This window comes from Amphiura filiformis, chromosome 17 (genome assembly GCF_039555335.1).
Source record: "Amphiura filiformis chromosome 17, Afil_fr2py, whole genome shotgun sequence".
Taxonomy (NCBI): domain Eukaryota; kingdom Metazoa; phylum Echinodermata; class Ophiuroidea; order Amphilepidida; family Amphiuridae; genus Amphiura; species Amphiura filiformis.
The window spans coordinates 51,266,229-51,287,057 of record NC_092644.1 but is presented as its reverse complement, the minus strand read 5'-3'; the positions used below and the strand labels follow the sequence as shown (position 1 = coordinate 51,287,057).

Sequence of the window (20,829 nt, the reverse complement as noted above, 5' to 3'; positions counted from 1 at the left end):
AGCCCTTTGCTACATAATAAACTGGTAAACTATCACCTCAGGGTGAAAGTCTGACACCACTATGAGCGATGGTGGTCTCCAATGACGTAGTTCATTAACCCCCTATTTGTCAAGCATAGCACAAAGTATGACCTCATGTTGTGGAATATCAGATTGTGTAACCAACGCATCCAAAGTTCATTGGTGTACAAGTATGTTGTGGTGCATGGGGCCAGGCTTACGTATTTGTAAGAACAAGCATTAATACATCCTAAAGAGAGGTATACGTTAATGTAGCATCCATTCAAGCAAAAATTAACAATAATCCTCCCATTACAGCATAACACGTGTTACCAACCGTAAACGGACGTAGGTCACTTTCTGGAAATCTTGACTGAACAATATCATCTGCCTCGTGTAGCTCTTTGCTACATAATAAACTGGTAAACTATCACCGCAAGGTGAACGCCTGATACCACTCTGAGCGATGGTGGTCTCCAATGACGTAGTTCAATAACCCCTATTTGTCAAGCATAGCACAAAGTATGACCTCATATTGTGGAATATGAGATTGTGTAACCAGCGTATCCAAAGTTCATTGGTGTACAAGCATGTTGCGGTGCATGGGGCTGGGGTGACGTATTTGTAAGAACAAAAACTAATACATCCTAAAGATATGTATACGTTAAAGTAGCAACACCAGAACGCTTTTCATTCAATCAAAAATTAACAATAACCCTCCCATGACAGCAAAACACCTGTTACCAACCGTAAACGGACGTACGTCACTTTCTGGAAAGCTGGACTGAACAGTATCATCATAGCGCTTGGCTGTATGACAAACTGGTAAACTATAGTCATCTCAAGGACAGGAAAAAATTCCTTTGGGAACTAAAGCGTCGAGATGAATTGCTCAAAATGTAGGACCTACAGCAAATCTAAATGTTAAATTGGGTGTGTAATGAAGGACTAAACTTTGATCTTATCTATCTATTTTATCTCTTTTTAGTCTGATACCACTATGAGAGATGGTGGTCTCATTTCCAATGACGTAGCTCAATAACTTCTTTGTATCAAGCATATCCCAAAGTATGACCTCGGGGTGTGTGGTTTAACCAACGCATCCAAAAGTTATTAAATTAATGTAAAATGACATGCATATTGGGGCGATATTTGGTATTTTCGCGATCATAATGTACGTTTGAAATTCCTGGTATAACTGGGAATGATTTGGATCAATCATAAATAAGAAACAATACGTACATGCACTGTGTATTTGCAGTGGCGTAGCGTCATATGGGCACGGGGGGCACGTGCCCCCCCCCAAGCGATCTGAATTTTTTTAAAATCCCATAGGAGAATTGCCGAAAAACGGCTTGTCCCCCCCAATCAGATCCGGTTCCCCCAATCATGGTCGGTGCCCCCCCATGTGATGACCCACGCTACGCCACTGTGTATTTGTGCGTATCTGTAAGAAAAGAAAAAGCCACTATGCAAGAATTCAGTAGTAAGAAATCTGAAATTTAAAATGATGAAAATGCATTAAAATGGCAAGAGGTAAAAAACAGTTCTACATTTTATTTTTCTTCAGTCCAATGCAATGCGATACCTTAATTGCAGCATTGATATAACGAATATCTATGTTTATACATGTATCATATTTCTTATAAAATATATTATGCAGCCAGTTTTTATTGCAAGTGATATCTGATATTTGAATCGAAATAGAAATAAATTTTCATTTCAAGATATGTCAAGTGTTATTTTTTCATTACATGGTGGGAGAAAGCAAACATGCACCACAATGGACGTACCAATGGAGACGTACATGTTTAACAGATGCCAATTGGATGCAACTGTAATCGTTATTATAGTCGGTTTCCTTATGTTAAACGATGATTGGTAAAATCGAATGTATGAATGTTGTGTCAAAAGGCGCTCTATTTAAGGGGTTAGTACTACACACCTGCCCAATTTTGTGCCTATTTTAAAAAATTTCTCAAAAATTATAGCGCATTGGTGACAAGTAAGATATGTAAATAATAGGGGCAAGGACTATAACTACTGCACTGTAAATTGTATTTCAGACAACAGTTGTGGAGTTACAAAAAAAAATGAGGGAAAACCAATATACACTCTTAAAAAATACCTATTCAAAAATGAATAGAATCTATTCAAATTTGAATAGGTAAACATGTACGCCGGCACTTAAGAGAATCTATTCAAAATGAATAGAAAATTCTATTCAAATAACTGATCCCAAATTCTATTCAAAAATGAAGAGGTCACTTGTCAGAAAATGAATAGTTTACTAGTTACAGTTGATTAGAATCTATTCAATTTATTTGAATCTATTTGACTCTAGTCAAAAGGGAACGAATTTGGGGAAATATGCTTGGAGATGCATCATCTCTTGTCCGCTTCGCGATAAGAGTGGAACACTACGACTCATCACCGTGGTGTTGAATAGCCATCAAGTGTGTTTGATAACATACAATTACTGTCTTGAAAGGGGATAGCAGAAAAGGTATTTGCTTGAAAATATGAAATCTATGGTGTTAAATAGCGTTTGCCCTGTTTTCTTCATCCGTGGTTTTGTTTCCTAGTTATTTAGAAGATCCTCCAAACACTTTATTACCAGTGCCTATGTCCCCACCATACTGTACAAATGTGTAATGGCAGCCGACCAAGAAGCAAAAGACCCCGGATACAGCAGCGTGCGTACTCCTGACCAATGAAATCCTCATTATCGTTGACGTCATTTTGATGAGTGTGTCGATTCAAAGTTTCCTGCGATGTTGATACTAAATCGCATCAAACGGTATGATTCGATTTAAAAATGATAAGGGATCTATTCAAATTGACGAGTTTCTATTTAAAGAAAAATGAATAGACTTTCTATTCAAAAAAATGAAAAGGCCGTCATTAGAGTGTATGATCAATAAATCAATAACTACTTGTCTTGAGTCACTGAAATTCCAGAGTAGTAACTGGATTCCTTGCCCCTATAATATACATAACTTTTGTTACCAGTGTTTTATCAGTTTTTGAGAAAATGCACTGAAAATAGTCACAAATTTATCAAGGGGTGTAGTATCACTTTAAAGACATTAACAATTGTGTTATTCTGATTGAAAAGAGCAAAAAGTTTTTGTTCATTCTTATAGCGTGGATTATAACTATGAAACACAGATCCTCAATTTTATAAACAATACACAATTGCGAGGCTAGGATTGTGAAACGAAAAAGTTCAACCTTTATTTGTATGAAAAATTGTGAACTCGTTTCATTTCGCTTTTTGTTTGTGTATATAATAAACATGTTCACGCAAACAAAACTTCACTTATTTTAAATGATGTCTGGCATGTAACAAGCAATAGTTATAATCTTACACAAATGATGGTTTTCTTTTCTGATTGGAACAGTCGCATTGTTGACCTAACACGAATAAAACAGACATATTATTACTTTGACAAATCTTAACTTTATTACCTAGATGTCCATATTTACACTCGAGGGGCTTTACAAACTGCCTGAAAATGGTGTTGTGGCTAGAGACAGATTTTATGACAATAGAGTTTTATTTTAAAAATTCAAATGAGTGTGTATTATGTGCTGCAAATCATATAACTTATAAGCGACGTAAGAAAATGAAAATTCTATCGAAACGGTATAATAAATCAGAACAACATAAAATTGATATAAAGGGCGGCGGCTCTAAAAAAAGTTATGCCTTGTTGTTATTTTGTAAATCAGAAAATTTCACGCTCAACTTGAGTAAAATATTTTGAAGAGTTTAATGATTCATTAACATGAGGCAGATTTGGATATGGTGAAGGGTTGATTGGGAATATATGACATTTCTTATTCTAATATGAAAATAAGAAAAAATACTTTCTAAAATATTAAAGCGAAAATGTGAGTTGACACTACGAATGAGCCGTAAACTCGGCAAATTGTATTCTGAGTTACAGTGTAAAATGTGCGTGAAGATCGTATTCATAGCTATAGCGACAAATATCTCATCAAACATTTAAATCAATCAATAATACTATTGCTGAAGAGGATAATAAGCTGCTACCTAGTTCTATAGAATTTTCGAAACACAAAATAACCAGTATTAGTTTAAAAGTATCCTCTCATTATAGGAACCAATGTCATAGTTCAATAACTCAAAAGTTGATATTAAGTTTTGGAATATAATTTGATACCTGACACAATCTATGAGTGTACAAGCAAATAGGGGTAAAGAATTGTGAACTGACACTGCGAATATCTAGCAATACTCTGACTTTCACCATTGTCACATTACCGAAACCCTTGATTTACCATCATGGCATTCGCGAAACTTAAAAAGGTTATGATTTTGATAAAGTTCTGCTTCTTTAATTCGCCTCCCTTCAATTATTGACCCATTTTACTTGAAAAATCTAATAAATTGTGTGACTTAGTGTAGTAAATCAACACATACCAGACAGAAATAGTTGCCTGTTAATGTTTCATAAAACCATGTCATGTCAAAGATGTCCATCTTTATGATTTGCGATGAATATTTTCAAAGAGAATTAGTGAACACATAACATCCTTATCATTCGTATTATTGACTTTTGTAACAGGTGGGTTACCGTATCCCATATTATATTATATTATATTATATTATATTATATTATATTATATTATATTATATTATATTATATTATATTATATTATTAAAACTCGATACACTTTGGTTTCTTTTTATAGGCGCTGGGTCAAACAAATAATCGTGTGGTTGTATAAGTAACACGAAGCAATGAATACTGTTGTTTAAACCGTATCTATATTAACTTACAAAAACAAAGAATTGTGTACATTGACATTGATACTGTATGGTGTTACCGTTACGCAACCTAGCGGTTCTTTACATTCTCATTTAATATCTTTAAGTATTCAGACAGGTCGGAGCGTTGCCTGAGCTAGCGGTGTTTGCACTCAAATATTGAGAAAAATAAAGCCCACACTCATAGGGAAATGTATGGGTTCAATATGTGCTGTCCCAAGGCTCGTTGTAATGATTACCCCATCGTGATATTAACGGAGGGGGTAGCAAAAACTTTCGTTTGTGACCTATTATTTGTTGCAACACAATAACTGCAATACATATGGAAAGATAAATGTGACTAGTGGCTTCCTTGACTCGTTTCCTATAAAATCAATATATAACCATGATTACTCTGCAGAAAAAGTACTATTTCAAGAAAATAACCAAAACTGCAATAAATATGACATGAAGGCTCTGACTCGCCTCAAAGGCACTGCTGTATAGATACCAGAATCACAGTGTTGAAATTGCTTCTTCATGATTTAGAAATTGAACCGGGTATCTTAAGAGTCAAACATATCTCTCGACTGCTGATAAGCGCAAAACAGTTTTTTCCACGGCACATTGGTACAAAAGCATCAGAGATTTTGTTGACTCCAATATCTAATATGTCACGTGGTCAGAAACTCTAACCCAGGCAAATATATATCTGAATGAAACACAATCAAATATAAACGTTTTATTATTAAATGTGTTTGAATTTCCAGGTGTGAAATACAAACACATTGTTCCTCACGTTTGGCAGAAATTAATATCGTCTTAATTTCAGCAATTTATTGAATGCCTATTCTTTTCTTTTTTCTTCGTCATTATGGTAATTGTAAACAAATCTGTTGACTGCGGTTTATTAGCATAGAAATATTTGCAACAATCAACGCAAGTGCACATTTCCACATTTGATACGATTTACAATATAATTAGATTCGTTAAAGAAGCAAATTGCTGCAAGGTTTCTCTTAGTCTTAATGCAATTATTTTGCATATGTCGTGATTGACTTATACGTTTTAGTAAAATTGTCCCCATGAAACACTTCACTTAACGAGCCTGGTCACAATTGTTTATACGGAAGTAAGACCTTTTAATCTGCCAAATTGATCTTACGTTCACGCTGCACATTGTTTTTTATAAAATGCTTTTTTCTACTTGTTTGCTTCATTGCTATTATATGTATTCTTGATATGAATATCGCCACAAGCACGTGTGATCATGAATACTGAAATGTTCTCAGGAAGGCGGGAAAACCTCGATTATTCCACGTCAAACAACTTATAAATAACGCATTAATGTTCTGTTGCATTCCCTAGTCATCTCTATTGAGAATTCAATAAAAAAGTTATATTTAAACATTTGACATAAATATTTAGAACAGCACCGCTCACGCAATAATAATAATGCCGCTATGTTCTTTTCCTGTTGTGTGTTAGTATCCTCAAAGTGATCAATGGCAGTAACGAGGTTTTGATAAGAGGTGGATGCGGGGTGGGTTTTTTTTACTGTTGTTGTTGTTATATGCGCAGATTACCGTATTCAGGGAACTGCGCATTAGTCCAAAGGGTCATCAGTCCAAAAAAATAGGGTTTATGACATTTTAGGTTAGGATTAGGGTTGGTAATAAAATGTAGTATAGCATCATGGTTAAGGCTATAGTTAGGGTCGGAATTGGGATTAAAGTCAGAGTTATATTAAGGGTTAGGATTAGGCTTAGGTTATAGGTTAGGATTAGGATGAACTTTAGGTTTAGGGTTCAGGTAAGGATTAGAGGATTAGGGTTTATAACTAAGATATTGGGTTTTTGGACTGATCTTTCGGGCTAGGAGGCTAGAAATTGGTTAAGCAACCGCACTCTGCACATTGCAACATGATCATGATGATTGCAACCACACATACTCCCGGAGTGATAAACGTCATTGGTATTGCTTTCGGGTAAGGAGCGGATCTAGATTCTGAAGAAAAATCAGCGCCCCGAGGGCACTGGAATTGGACTAGAGGAAAATCTCAAATTTGTGCTTGTATAAAATTGTTGTTCAGCAGTTTTGAGTAAAAGTTGATAACCTAGCTATTTTTATTAATTGGACCAAAAAAAGGGGGTGAGCAAGAGTCTATTATATGCTAATGAGCAAAATCGGAGCATGTTTAATTTTTTACCCCTGTATAACCCTTATCATCAACTTTTACTAACAAATGCCGAAAGAAAGCTGAATTATTGAAATTTTGTCTGGACTAAATATCAAAGTGATGTACGCCAGGCACAAAAAGAAACTTGTCAGTTATATAGTCATCCTTGTTGTTCAAAAACCTGATAATTTTGGATTATTCTGAAATATAAATTTGGTTAATTAGACTTTGCTTTCTCATTTGACACCTGCACCCTGTTCGTGAAAATCGAGCAAGAATTGATCAAGATATATGCGCCTCCAAACCCTCAAACCCCAAAATGAAAAGTTGCAATTTTAACGATTCAATTGTGCCCGTTATTGTTTGCTTTATTGATTGCCCCGTGGTGCTTGTGTGCAATCCGCGTTCCCATTGAAAATCGTTGAAATTGCAACTTTTGATTTTGGGGTTTGAGGGGGTGGAGGCGCATATCTTGGTCAATTCTTGCTCGATGTTCACGAACAGGGTGTCGAATGAGAAGCAAAGTCCAATTAACAAAATGTATATTTCAGAATAATCCAAAATTATCAGGTTGTTGAACAGCAAGGATGACTATAACTGACGAGTTTCTTTATGTGCCTGGTGTACCTGTGCCTACCGGAGTACAACAGTATGGGGCCTATGGTGAAGGGTTTCTTTAAAAAAAGGGAAGAAAAACGGGGGGGGGGGTCGTTCAGTGTGGGATCGATAAAAATTGGGTGTCATTGACAGGGAAAATAACCCCTGGGCAAAGTGTGCATTGGCATGCAAGGATTTCCAATTTTGAACCTAAAATTGCCACAAAAATGTTCAAAATGCGCGCGAAGAGTGTAAAAAGTTGCAGATTTTGTGTAAATGTCTGAAATAAAACGGGAGGTAATTTGGGTGTAAGCTGATGAAAAAATTAGTCATTGGGTCTTTGCCTCAATTAAGGAAGTCTATTGACATGCACATGACGTCCATGGTAGTGCCCTCACCCGGTAGCACCTTGAAACTCAAATTAGGACTCCCGGGTGTAACCTTTTTATTATTCTCCAGCTGATTCTCTAGTCCAGAAAATAACTAAAAAGATAAACCAGTACCAATTGAATAAAATATGACAGGTATACACTTATCATTAAATATAAGAGGAAAGGCATTAAAGTAGTTCACTGTGATCAATTTACCTTAATGCACCATGTGGTTAATATGCCATACGAAAGAATTATTGAATTATTTTTAAAAGGCCATTATTTATGTAAGGAATTCTACTGGTCTGCTAGTGTTTTTATTTTTTCAAATTTGAATCAAATTTATGTTAAATTGGTTATACTGCCAAAATAATGCAATAAAAAGACTTCCAGTTACAAAGACTAATTCACTTACTTTAAAGGGCATTTCGTAAACCACAGCATCATCCCCACACTTTTCTCAAAAAAGATTTTTATATCACTGGAAACCTCTGGCTAAATAATGTTTATGCACAAAAAATTTCTTGCAGATTAATTCGTTTAGCAAAGAAATACTCCTTTATTATCGTTTTAAATGAAAACTGCCGATATTCCAGGGATGAATTTATGACAGCAAATTCTGCGTGCCGTGCGTGGCAGATCCCCATAGATTTTTTTAAAAGACACCCCCCCCCCGGAAAAAGGCATTCAAGCTCTAGTAAAAGACATTTACAATTGTGTTTATATTCTGATTGAAAAGAGTAATATGTTCGTGTTAATTCTTATAGCGTGGATTTACTATGAAACACAGATCCTCAGTTTTCAGGATTGTGAGGCTAGAATTGGAGTACGAAATATTTGAACCACTATTTGTAAGTCAAATTGTGAACCCGTTCCGTTCATAATTTGTGCAGAAATAAGCGTGTTTAGGAAAACATAACTTCACTTATTTTAAATGATGTCTGCCACTAAGCAAGTAATAAGCTTACACAATGGTCACTGTCTTTTCTGATTGGAATGGTCGCATTATCGGCCTAACACGAAGAATACATACCTGGAGTGTTTCATAAAACCATGTCATGTCAAATATGCTCATCTTTATGATTTGCGATGAATGTTTTCAAAGAGAGGTAACTGAACACATAACATCCTTATCATTCGTATTACTGACTTATGTAACAAGTGGGTTACCGCATCCCATATTGAAACTCGGTACACTTTCATTGGTTTCTTTTTAATCCATATAAATACTCTTAGTCTGAAATCCTTTCCTTGGACGTAAGCATTATATTGCTGACGAAACAGTATCAATTGATCTACTAAGTTACAAAAACTCCAAACAATTATGGAACTCGTTGAAGACACGGATACTGTGGTTTATAACTTTTACTTATATCGCCACAAGCACGTGTGATCTTGAACACTGAGATGTTCCCAGGTAAACCTCGATAATTCCACCTTTGACATAAATACGATGAAAGTATTAGTGCCTATTCTTTGACAATAATGATAATGATTCCATTCTTTTCCCGAGTTCTTTTCCCATTATGTTTACGTGCTAGCATCCTTGAGGGGATCCGTGGCAGGAGTAACGCAAAAGCAAAAACGATTTTCCTAACGACCGAAACGGAACATTTCAGGCCTGAAATTGCACTGTGATTTTGAGAAACATACGACATTTCTTCTGATGCCAAATTCTTTATTTTGATGAACGTACCAACATACCCGGCATACCCACTCATCAACTCATCCACCTACAAACAATATCACAAGAATACATACACGGTTATAATAACTTGAATATAATTGGTATGTCCGATAAAAAAAAATGAAAAGACTGTTCAGATTAATAATCAGATTTAAAACCACTAAATATTTATTGCTTGTAAATATGGTATGAATATCCTGTTATATGTTGGAGAACTCAATATACAAAATACAGAATACAAAATTTCAAATGCTGTTTTTATGTCCATCACCAATTTTGTAAGATGTAGATTTGATAAAGATTTATGAAAAATTAACCTGATCTTATTTATATTGTAGAAGAATGATTGATATCACATTTCCTAGAATCAGTACTAGTTTGAAGCACAGTTCACCTGTAACCCGAGGCAAATATTTTGAGCTTAGCAAAATTGGTTGATGCAATTAATAAATTTGATCTAGAAAACTATCATAATTATTTTGTTTTTTATGATGCATCAATCCACCTCAGACCTAACAGATGTTTTAACTGAGTAAAAGGTTTTAAATGTACGAAAATATAATTATGGAAAATATATTATAAAGATATCTAAACTCGCTAAATAGATTCATCAGGTTTGTAGATATACAGTAAAATAATTTTCTTTTGCACAAAACCAAAATATTTTACTCACTTGACGGTTAATTTCGCCTATCATGGTCGATAGGCATCATCAGAATGATGTTGGATGATCCTTACTTCCGGTAGGACGTATCCCGACTGTAGAGGGTGTATTTACAGCCAGGAGAGGATCATACACGTGACTAAGGTAGTGGGCCCCCTCGTCTCTGTTCATGACATTGGGTCCTCGTCTCCTGATCCATATTGATTCTTTGACATATCTGGCATTTGCATCACACTCCTTGCTAAGAATTTTGGCATTGTCCCAATTGATGATATGATTTTGTTACACTGCGTGGTCTGTTATAGCTGACTTGGATTGTTCACTCGCTGATTGTTTTCGGGTTTGCCGGGTGTAATTTGATTTGGTTTTGACACCCTGTCTGTCTCTTTCTGGTGTTCTTTTAGACGAGTCTCAAATTTTCTTCCCGTTTCACCAACATATGAGTGATTACAATTTGCGCATGGTATTTCATAAACGCAGTCAGTTGTGCTAAGTGGTGTTAGGTTTCATAGCAGTGGCAATTCCGTGTTTTCGGAAGATCCTATTGGCTTTGTCTGCGAGTCCCTCTACGTACGGGATCACGACAAATCCCTTGGTCCGATCGCTACTGTCTTTCAATCCAAGTCAGCTATAACAGACCATTGAAAAGAACAAATGGCATTTGAGAGCTAAGACTGCACCCTTGACGTTGATGTAAGCATCATGTCACAACGGTATTTTCTAATTGCCAAAGAGGGCGCTTTTCACTTGCACAATTTTTTGAGACATGCTGTACAAAGGTAAGGTTATGTGTATTTTAAGAATATTTTCAACTTAGGCATAAATCATTACCTTATTGCAATTATGTTTTTGTAAAGGAAATCAAAGTTTCTTTTTTATTATTTTATTAAAAAGATAAATACGTGTATGTACACAAAAGTAGCCACTCTTTTACAATGTATATTAATGTAACCTTGGCCATGCCATTTTAAAGAAAGGTATCTTAAAAATATTTTTTTCTTTTTCTAACTATGTCTAGATAAATAATATCAAGCATTAATGATTAATTATATCTTGTATACACTGAAAACAATTTGGGTTCAAATTATATGTAATAATGTAATAATTTAATGTAATAATGCAAAAAATGCAAGGGCACATACTATCCAACAGCGATATGCTTTTATTAATTTATGAATAAATAAGCCGAAAAGTCAACGACCTCGCTTAAAGTATTTTTGCTTTTTGAATTCGCAAAGGAATGGGAGAAAATATAATTTCATGGTTTCCTTCTTTTAGGCTTTTTGGGCTGTAGTTATAAGAAAGTACAGTCACCAATACAGTCATCGGGCTATTAAAGGAGTTTCTATGGATTAACTATAAATTCTTTGTTGTATATCATCCACAGACAGAATGCTTTACGGCGAGTGATGTTTGCGCTAGTTACGTGGTTTGTTTTGTAAAAAGTTTTAATTTAAACGAATACAGTATTAATTAAAATCATTGACTGGCAGTAACAAAAAGCAACTCTCTTTTACATTATTCTAATAGTGCTTATAGCTAGTAAGATATTAAAACATAGTTTTCCGCCTAAACCTAATTTTTCTAATGTCCTTTTTTTAATAGTGTAATTAAAGTAGCTCGTACGAATACTATATACTTGCATAAAATACTATTATGTCTATCATTTGAAAGTTAAAATCATAGCCAAGAAAAATATTTGCCCACCCATTTTACGAGTTTTATACAAATTATAACAATTCTTATGTTTTTCTTTGGTAATGTGCTTTATGCTTCAATTCGATGTAATGTGATACCTAGTATTGCACATAAATTGACACATGTATTATATTTCTTATATGCAGCAAGTTTTGATTTCTATAGTGGTATCTGATATTTGAATGGATATAGATATTGAAATAAATGTTCATTTCAATATATGTCTAAAGTGTTGTTTTTTCATTACGTGGTGGGACAGTACAAACATACACCACAATGGACGTACCAACAGATACATATATAAGAAGCTGACTATTTGGGTGCAATTTCATACGTTTTCGTAGTCGGTTTCATCATGTTAAATGATGATTGCTTAGTGGTAAATTGGAATTCATATGTGACAACAGGCGTTCAAGCTATATTAAAAGACATTTACAAATATGTTATTATGCTTGAGAAGAGCACATTTATTTGTGCTAATTCTTATAGAGTCGATTCTATAATTATGAAACACAAATTCTCAATTTGCATAAAAATTACACAATAATTGTGAGACTAGAATTGGAGAACGAAAACATTGTGCCTCTATTTGTATGCCAAATTGTGAACCCGTTGCGTTCATCTTGAAACGAACAAAACTTCACTTATTTTAAATGATGTCTAACATTTAAAAAGCAATACAGTTATAATCTTACACAAATGGTCGCTGTATTTTCTGATAGGAACATTGTCGACCAAACACGAGCAAAACAGACCTGTATAACGAATTGCACAGACAAATCTTTACTTAGTACCTAGACATTCACGTCCATATTTACACTCGAGGGGCTTTACAAACTGCCTGAAAATGGTGTTGTGGCCAGAGACAGACTATAATAACAATAGCGTATTTTATTAAAAATTAGTGTGTGGTATGTGGTACATATCCTATAATCGACACAAGAAATGGCGAGTATTGCCTCGTCTCGAAACAGTATCAATAATGATTCACTTACATGATTGTGTGGAACATGAGTTTGATACCTAACTCATTCAAACTTTCTTTGAGTGTACAAAGAAAGATGAAAAGAATTATTGAGACTCTAGTGTATCAAAAAGGTGGCAGTTTTCCACAGAGCTTTACCGATTTTGTTGATGTCAAAGTCTCACATAGTCAGAAAAGCAATCAAATATAAACGTTTGATGTGTTGAAATTGTCAGATGTCATTGGTCCTCACGTTTGGCAGAAATTAATTTTGTTCATGAAATGCTCCTTTTAATCAGCCTGGTCACAATAACTGCCAAATTAATCTTACGGTTACGCAGCACATTGTTTTTTATAAAAAATAGTTTTTATGCTATTTGTTTGCTTCATTGCTATTACATGTATTCTTGATATGAATATCGCCACAAGCACGTGTGATCATGAATACCGAGATGTTCTCAAGAAGGCGGGAAAACCCATACTGCAGTTACTGTCCGTTTTCCTATACACAATACACAGTGCTCTCACCATTGACGCGTGACCCCTACAAATGATGTATGTTGGGAGAATGGACACTTGCCTAGTTAACATCACTGTGTGAAAAATAACCAGCCAATATTTTATTTATTCTCCAAAACTTCTAGCAAATATATTTCTCTAACATGACCTAAAATTACAGCTAGGTTAGATGTTCAGAAATGGTCGTACTTTTGTAAAATATGAGTGAGGGCAAGGCATAGCTAGCCAACTCCCCGTGTTATTTGAATGGAGATTTGACCGAAAATATTGGTATCGGACCGCTCACTTCTGAAGGATGCCACAAAAAACCGGTAAAAGCTACATTTAAATTATTCTAAATAGGTTCTAGAAAATAAAGTTTTGTAACATGTCCTAAATTTTTAGCTAATTTAGGTGTTTGGAGAGGGTCGTACTTTTGTGTTTTAGGAAGGACATGTAAACGACAGATAACACCAAAAATATGAAGAAATTATTTCTAAACCGTGTTAAGTCAAAAATCATTATGTTGCTCATTTTCAAGAATGCTGGTTTACAAAAAGCACGACATTGTCTGATTTCGTGAACAAAGCCACACATAACATTGTTTCCTTTCGTTTCCTTTGTAATCGGTTACTCAACTGAAGCTATGAATACCAGCTTTATTGCGATATCGCACATGAAAACAGTCACTTGTGCACAACCAGAGAAGATCCGATTTAATCAGTTGAGCTGTTTCAATGAGTGTTATCTTGGTTTAATAGCTTTTAATGGGGTTAAGTCCTGCAAAGGTCGAGATGAATTCTACTGTAGACATGACTGCATCATGCATGATTATTCCACGTCAGATAACTGATAAATAACACATTAATTTACTATTGAATTCCTAGTCAACTCTAGTGAGAATAGCAAAAACGTAATCATTTATAATTAAATACTCAAATTAAGATCTCAAAGTAATGGTGCATGGTCTTTGGCAATAATACAAATGAGTCGGTTGTGTTCAGTACCTGTTGTATTTTGTAGTGCTAGCATTCTCGAAGAGGTCAGTGGCATGGCAGTAACGAGATTTTGATAAGAGGCGCATGCGTGTGCTTTTAAACTCGGTAAGCATTATAGCAACCGAGTTCTGCGCATTGCAACTATAGTAGGCTCCAAAAAGATGTCGAGATTAATAGTCATACTTAAAATCAGTAAATATTTATTACTGGTTGTGATTAATTGAAAAACTGTTCAAGAACTAAAATACATACCACCCCACTTTTCGGCAATATTTTAAAAACAAAATTCCTCTTACCACCAATTTTGTAAGGTGTAGATTTGGTGTATTTTTAATCAAAATAAACCTGATCTTATTTATTTCAATGTAGAGGAATGATTGGTATCACATTTTAGAATCAGTACTATATAGTTTGAAGCACAGTTCACCTGTGACCCGAGGCAAATATTTTGAGCTTAGCAAAATTGGTTGATGCAATTAATAAGTTTGAGGAAGATACATATCTAGAAAACGATCATAATCATTTCGTTTTTATGATGCATCGATTAACCTCAGACCTAACAGATGTTTAAACTGAAATATATATCTTTATGCAAAATACGTTATATATATTAGATACCTGAGCTTTATGTTCTGTTTCTTTTCTCCAAATAATTATATTGTCGCAAGTCAATCATTTTGATATAAATAATGAAACAGTAGAAGTAGAATAAGAATAGGCGTCCAGTATAAGATTTTTATTAGAAAGATTCGAGCCAGGTATACCAACTTGATGTCGGGAACAAGACCAAATGCAGTATGTAATAACATTGTGAAAACATTTAATTATTTTATATATTTAATTGCCGTATGTCTTGTAAACTTAAGTTGTTTTGCAAATATGGCCCAATTTTTAATTAGTATTATTTACATCATGGATGGAATATGCCATTACGCCATGCAATATGTAGGTTTACGTGTATATTAAGAATATGTCATGGAAGACATAACTACAGGGTGTATCAAAATGATTGGTACCGTAAGTTTTTAGTCATTATGGACAGGACTGCCACATCACAATACAACATAGGATGCACCTAATTTGTAGACAAATAATGTGAACGATTATAAACTACAAATTGAGGCCATTTTACTGTGATCCAATGCTGCATTTCGAAGCAGTCGGCTTGTCAATAAACATGAAAACTGATGGGTACCAATCATTTTGATACAGCCTGTAATGTAATTCATTACCAACATTACAATTATATGTTTGAACAAATTTATATTTTATAAAAAGATAAATATGTCCACATAAGTAGCCAATCTTGTATGTTATTGTTGCGCTATCTTTACACTGTTCAGGGTATTTTAAAATAACTTTCTCTTTTTCTTATCTTGTCTGCTGCCAGATAACTACAAAAAGTATCAAATATCTAATATCTAATTGTGTCTTACATAATTTTGTACTGAAAACAATTATGCTTCAATTTCAAATTAGTAAAATATTATCCAACAGCTATATGCTTTTATGCATTTATGAATAAATAATAAGCAGAAAAGCCGACGACCTCGCTTTTCTATCCTTTGAATATCGCAAAGGAATAAGAAAGAAAATATGACTTGCTATAAGCAGTTATAACAGAACACCTATAAAGTGCAGTCGCCAATACAGCTATCGGGGCGATTGTGTAGGAAGTATATTGGTAATTAAAAGAGTTTCTATAGATTAACTATTAATTCTTTACAGTATTATCATCCACAGACACAATTCTGTACGGCGATTGATGTTTACTACAGTATTCGGCAAATCCTTCAGCGGTGTTCGTCTGCTTTTTCTGATTATCACGTAAAAAGAACAAAGTCACAAGATGCTACGCAGCTTGACCAGCGAATGAGGTACATGTGTGATGATGACGCGATTCAATTAGCCAATCAGAATTCCACTTCCGTAAACGCTATATAAACTGCGCCAAATTGACACACCGCTGAAGACCCTTGTTGAAAACTATTAAAAATACATAGTTCGTGAAGTGCCTTTTAATGTTTTATCTTATAAAATTTATGATTAAAAGCTTTAACTGGTATCAATAAAAGGCAACTGTCTATTAGTAGTTAATATAATAATTATGGATGGTAAAAAGTTTTGTTTTCCACTGAAGCGTATGTTCTCATCTGTACTGTAGAACCCTCAAAAGAAACGGGTTCAGAAGCATTTTCAGGTCTAAAAATACCACTTTATGATGTTTAGCCTTTCTAGAACTCTATTCGATTCTTTAAGATGCGTTTAAATTTCTAAATACCGTACAGCTCAAGAAGCATTTTAGGGTCTAGTTAGAACCTTTTTAAGAGTGTTTTAAAAGCATGCCACTTTTTTTTTTACTATTTTGCAATTGACTGTGATAAGCATCATACCAAATTTGGTTAATCAGGCTCAGGAATCGGCCAGCATGGTCATACTATTCTTCCTTATTTCAAAACAATACCATTGTGTAGTGAACATGTATGCCTTGCAATTAGCTTTTTAGAGGATAATGGCGGACACAATATGATGGCGCTGCACGAAGTGGGTAAAGTCTTTTGAATTAGGCGGGTTTTACTCATATTGAATACTGCCCTCCTATTGTGTACGCCATGCTTCTAAAAGGCTAATTGAAGCGTAATGTCTTACCGAATAGTCCATTTTTAGTTTTGGTAGATGTACATTCGCTTTTAAATAATATAATCATTGATACTATTCAGATATATTGATATGTTTGCTTGTAGTCATCTAACATGACGATTTAGTGCATTCGTTTAAATTTAAACAAGCATTTTAGAGGATACACTAGGATCCACAACATTCTCATCTATTAGCGCACAGTCTTTAACCCCAATACATTTGTACATTCATTGAATGACCTTTGAAAAATTAGGTACACAAACTCATACTCCGCAATTTGAGGTCAAATTTTGCTCTATGATTGTTTAATTGAGGTTATTGAACTATGCCATTGAGATGAGACCATTGTGGCCCATAGTGGTATTTAACATATACAATTGCCCCGAGTAAAGATCTGTCAAAAGGTGAAGATTTTTTTTAAATTGCTAACTTTTAACTACTCTACGCATAGCATAGTAACGAAGTGTGTTTTGCCTATAATAAATATAGCTATAACAAGCACCATTTATATCATAGCATCATTAGGCTTTCCAACTTTGTAAATATGATATCTTTAAAGAATATGTAAATATAATATCGCATAGTTAACATAACCTACCGGAAAAGAATACACCGAAATCGTTAGTCGCTGGCAGCATTGCAAGAATTATAAAAGCTGGAATGTTATAGGTGAAATGTTAGTACCGCTAATGAATATTGGTTTGAGAATTGTTTGAATATGATTTGGAGCCAATATTTTGTTGTGAAAGCTAACAGTTTGATTAGCTTAATTTTGTTTCTGATGAATATCATCTTACATAAAGAGTAACGATGAACTATTAATTTATACTCGAGATCAATTTACTGAAAAGGTTACATGGAAATACAGCTTCTAAGTCAGGATGCTGAAACCCCGCCAAAATACACGTGGTTTGCTCTGCCGTCTGCATTGCCTTCAAAAATTTAATTTTAACTTGACACAGACTAATTAGGAGAAAAAGTACATAAAATCTATGATTACTTTAATATACTGTCATGTAAGTATAGTGTATTTAATAGCACGTAAACTATGATATAATATATATAATTTAATTAGTGAGAATTCAGTTCAAAAACCTTTGTCTATTAGATTGTTTTTGTTTATAAATTATTTTGCAATAGTCTACTATGTAGTGGTATGGCGTATTTGCTTTCGATTATCCATTCTTAGTATTTTGAGGAAAACGTGTTAATTATTCTATCGTCTATTATCAATATGACTTTGAGATCAACATTTGAAGATTTCCATGAAATGAAATTGAACAATGTAACAAGGTTAGCTACAAAAACAGAAACACACTTAATATTTATATCGCAGCCTTTTAGCAAGAAAAGCATAAATGCAACGCTCACTTGAATGTTCCTGTTGATGCGCAACTGAAATATTCCATGAACGTAATTTCAGTTTAATAGTCTTCGCTGTTGTTGGGAAAGGATTCAATGAACCCGAGTGATGGACAAACTTGTCAAGTAAAGGGTGCCCCGGGGATATTGCTATATTTGTTTGATTTGAACAAAACTATATTACAATTTTACAAAGTTATGTTGTCAGGATATAAAGCCAAGATTAAGCCACCAAAAGCAAATATACCGCTGTCGAATAAAATGCTATCAATGAAATTAAGTTTAGCTACTGTAAAAATAACTTCAAAAAGTGTCAAGTTTACACATGGCCATTTAAAGTTTACACAATGAAACATATGGCTGTTTACGTAGCATATAGTTACTAATTACCTTTCTTCGTAGTAGTTTGATTAATATTAAAACCCAAGATACACACGCAAAAACGAAGAAACACATATTTTTATACTTTGTTTCACTATGAAATTCTATCCTTGTTGGTAATCAATCCGCCAACCAAACAAGTTTACTTAGTCATTCAACAATATTATTGAGATGTTTTCTTGAATATTTGAATATGCACTACACATTCTCATTAGTAATACTCCGATAACAGATAAGTAATGGACTTGTGTGTTCTTTAGTTGACCTGTGATGGCTGAATAGCATTACTTGTTGCAAACCTGTTAACTTGTTTAACTATATATATGTGACTTCTCCTTAAGCCTTAACATACGATTTCAGTCAAATTTTAATTTGGTTTTTCTTTGCCAAATATTATAAAATGGTATCAGTGACAACTGTCAGGAAAGTTTTCTGGTCTGGTCATAAACCAAGCTAATGAGGTAAAAGAAAAGAAAACTCACCTATACTATCTAGCCACTTATCTGTGGTGCTCTATGGGGGATTTAATTATCAAACTTGCTCTGTTGTGCTAAAACACATTGAATTTGGCTGAATCCAACTAGGTGTAAGTTGGGATATGTGTAAACATTACACAAATATGCCAAAAGATCAAGTTGGGACAAAACTGACAAACTCATTTTAAAAGATAGTACATTATGGCTCTAAAAAAAAAAAAAATGTTCTTTCGTGCAATATTTTTTAACCGGCATTAACAACTTTCCTCCGATCTACCCTTGCCTTGATCATCATAATGTGCACCAAGATACCTTGGAACAGTTATTGTAAAGCCGCCAAAGATTTTCTTGTATTTCAAGGATTTCAGTAGAGTTGTAATATTTTTAAGCTCCTTTTCAAATGACTATCTTTGCTCAAAGAGATCATACCCGCAATAACACAATGCGCAGCACAAATTACTTAATCAAGTGAATTTATTAAATTAATCAATACATTTTTGGTTAAATTATGGTGTCTCTTTAAAGTGTAACATACGTTTTGTGAGCAGTTACATTTCCACTTATGTGATTTGACTATGGATTACGTGCCACTGTAATGCTTTCACTTCATTGACACATCCAGTAATCAGCTAATAACCGCTTCTGTCTCCATAACCTTGATAGTAATAATTACCTGAGAATCATACTCCGTGTATTAGAGGTCGAAAGTTCGATGCAACAAGTGTTCGTTATTCAATATGATTCAATGCATTTTTATCTTCTAACGAATATTTGTCGACGAAAAACTATATTTCTTGTGGATAGATGTTACGTCATCAAACATTCGTTAGAAGCTACAAATGACTGGAAATAGAATGGAAATGTTGCATAGAATATTCGACGTCCAATAAAAAGAATGAACCGGGCCTTACCGAGTCTAAATACTAAACTAGGGTAAGCATGGTAAGATCAAAATCCAAAATGAGATACATGGAAGTGTAGAAGAGGAGTCACAAAGAGCCCAATGATGTTGATGTTGATTTCAGTTATCAGTACCACTAATGTATATTGCATTATTCATGTCTAAAACACTGGAGAACAATGATCTGAAGAATTGAACCGACTTATGTCTCCCTATATTACTCACTCTATTGATTTTGAGAAAAGAATTGCTAATTGTTTGATACGGGAAAAAGTGTGTAACATTACTTATTCAGGTCAAACACGATAATTAGCTCAGTCATTTGTATTTCCGCGGAAAAATGAAGGCCTATATTGCATAGTAATTCAACGTTTGTAATAATGCCTTTGTTGGTCAATTCTAACAAACGTTTAAACAGTGTTTTCACGATGTTATTATGATAAAACCTTGGCTGAGCGGCTAATTTAGGTGTTTTTGATTAGGCTACCTCTTTCATTTTCGTACTTTTAACTTTTTATATAAATCGACAGCCTACTACGCTAAATGTCAAAGTAATTTTTTTATAATTTTGAGAACAAAGTACAAAATATGGTTCAAGCATGTATTTAAACATAATTTTCACCAATCTTTGCACAA

General features: G+C 34.1%; 1 long non-coding RNA gene across 1 annotated transcript in view; it reads right to left on the bottom strand.

Moving 5' to 3' along the window:
* LOC140137937 (uncharacterized) overlaps window positions 1-20,829 on the bottom strand; it is a 41,559-nt gene that overhangs the window by 6,633 nt on the left and 14,097 nt on the right. The window lies entirely within an intron of this gene.